The sequence below is a fragment of the Schistocerca gregaria genome, unplaced genomic scaffold, assembly GCF_023897955.1.
Source record: "Schistocerca gregaria isolate iqSchGreg1 unplaced genomic scaffold, iqSchGreg1.2 ptg000626l, whole genome shotgun sequence".
NCBI classification, from domain to species: domain Eukaryota; kingdom Metazoa; phylum Arthropoda; class Insecta; order Orthoptera; family Acrididae; genus Schistocerca; species Schistocerca gregaria.
The window spans coordinates 47,501-50,000 of NW_026062013.1; the positions used below are offsets into that span (position 1 = coordinate 47,501).

Sequence of the window (2,500 nt, forward strand, 5' to 3'; positions counted from 1 at the left end):
GACTCTGTTTGCATGTATTAGCTCTAGAATTACCACAGTTATCCAAGTAACGTGGGTACGATCTAAGGAACCATAACTGATTTAATGAGCCATTCGCGGTTTCACCTTAATGCGGCTTGTACTGAGACATGCATGGCTTAATCTTTGAGACAAGCATATGACTACTGGCAGGATCAACCAGGGAGCTGCGTCAACGAGAGCTGAGCAGCCGGCCGCCCGGGAGTGTGTCCCGAGGGCCCGCGCGAACACGCAAGCGTCCGCTCAATTATTCTGCAAACAGGAGGAGGCTGAGCTCCCCTGCACGATACACCTCGAAACCCTCTCAGGTCCCGGCGGCGCGCAGCACCGTCCTAAGTACTTGGTCGGGTTCGAGAGAGGCGCAATCGCCCGGAGATAGGCGAGTAGACGCTTTCAGTGCGAACACCCGTGCTCCCAACTGAGCTTGCCGCTGCCGACAGAGGCCCGGGAGCGTGCTGTCGTGGCATTGCCGGCGGGAAACAACACGCGCCACCTACGGTGACCGGCAGCTCCAACGCCAGCGCCACAGAAGGGCAAAGCCCCACTTGGGTGCAGAAGCGAACTCTCCCAGCACAGCGCACGCGCCAACACGTCCGCAGAGCTGCGATACAAACCACCTGCGAGAACCGCTGGGGGCGACCGAGCAGCAGACGGCGTCGCGACGCCGAGTGCCGGGCGGCGGCGCATCCTCAACGCACACAGTCCGCAATCGGACCAGCACACTGCAGATGTCCACCGCGCTTCGCACCGGGCTCGGCAGAACCCACTTTGGCCGCCTGGCGCCGCGCGCAGGGTGCGCCGGCGCATAGCTGGGACGCCAGCCGGGCCCGTCGGCCGGCGCTCCTGCCACTGGGCGCCCCCCACCAGCCGGCTGTAGTGCGTGCGCTCACGCAGCGCGCGGCCAGCACGCCGGGCGGCCCCCCCTCACCGGCCGGGGACTGTCCCGCCAAGCCACAGCCTCGTATCGCTTCATACCCACATGGCCAACTCAGGTTCGGGGGCATGGCGGGTACCGCCGAAACAACCGGTTCACAGATGTACCGATCGTCGCTATCACCGATGCACCTGCAGCGCGAACAACCGCTCAACAACTGATTTCCAGTTCATTTGCGGATCTTTGGCAGCAAACGTATACGTCAATCTACATTTGCGAAATCTACGATTCTGGCATGCCTGCATGTTATGTGTCACGACACGCTACATCAGCCCACATACACACTGCGGCATGTACACGAGAGAACACGTGGAAGATGGTCCGCGCACGTGTGCAATGTCCCTTGCGCGGTCGACTGTCAACCGGCCTCTGTAGCATGTCGCAGATGTGGAACGCGGTCCACCGTGCTATCATGTTGTGTGGGGCAATACGATTAAATAGGAAAACCCTCGTCGCTACATCAACAGACGGCTCACGCTGATTCCCGGCAGAGGGAGGAGGGGGGGGGGGCCAACATGCAATACTTTCGTCCGTACCTACTTACCACATGTCTGTACGGCGTACAACAGTGCAATCTCGCTGTAATGGGGAGACGAGACAAGTAGCATCGTGCACAACATATGGCCCTTATGATTCGCCATTGTAGGGCGCAGCCGGTGTACGGTCAAGCATGTGCCACATTATGTCACTCAGTACGTAACGACGGATGATCAGTGTGGGTTACGCGTACATCAGCGGACAGTCCACACAGGCCGTACCACAACGTACACTGACTGCATCGACAACCGAATGCAACTGAACAGCTGCAAGGCTCATTTCACAAACAAACGCCTGACCGACCAGCTTGGAAGGGCAGGAGGGGAGGGCGATATTCGTTCTGTAGCGGTACACCCTTCCAGTGGTTAGCGGGACTGTGTAGAAAGTACGCAACACTCGAAAGACCTTTATGTGAGGGTACGCACCATGGCATCAAGAAATACACATGACACCAGAGGATCCAAGCAGTGAACTATGTTCAGAGGGTTGCTGTTAGGCAAAGCTACATTCCTGTGACGTTACATGTGACAGTTAAGGTGCAGTGTAAGTTAGGTTAAGGTGCAGTGTAAGTTAGGTTAAGGTGCAGTGTAAGTTAGGTTAAGGTGCAGTGTAAGTTAGGTTAAGGTGCAGTGTAAGTTAGGTTAAGGTGCAGTGTAAGTTAGGTTAAGGTGCAGTGTAAGTTAGGTTAAGGTGCAGTGTAAGTTAGGTTAAGGTGCAGTGTAAGTTAGGTTAAGGTGCAGTGTAAGTTAGGTTAAGGTGCAGTGTAAGTTAGGTTAAGGTGCAGTGTAAGTTAGGTTAAGGTGCAGTGTAAGTTAGGTTAAGGTGCAGTGTAAGTTAGGTTAAGGTGCAGTGTAACTTAGGTTAAGGTGCAGTGTAACTTAGGTTAAGGTGCAGTGTAACTTAGGTTAAGGTGCAGTGTAACTTAGGTTAAGGTGCAGTGTAACTTAGGTTAAGGTGCAGTGTAAGTTAGGTTAAGGTGCAGTGTAACTTAGGTTAAGGTGCAGTGTAACT

At 55.0% G+C, this 2,500-nt stretch overlaps 1 non-coding gene across 1 annotated transcript in view; it reads right to left on the reverse strand.

The window, feature by feature from the left end:
• LOC126317405 (small subunit ribosomal RNA) overlaps positions 1–184 on the reverse strand; it is a 1,893-nt gene extending 1,709 nt beyond the window's left edge. Inside the window, exon 1 of the ribosomal RNA XR_007556652.1 lies at positions 1–184. This exon is cut by the window's left edge and continues 1,709 nt beyond it. This is a non-coding gene — a ribosomal RNA (small subunit ribosomal RNA).
• Between the last annotated feature and the right edge of the window lie 2,316 nt (positions 185–2,500).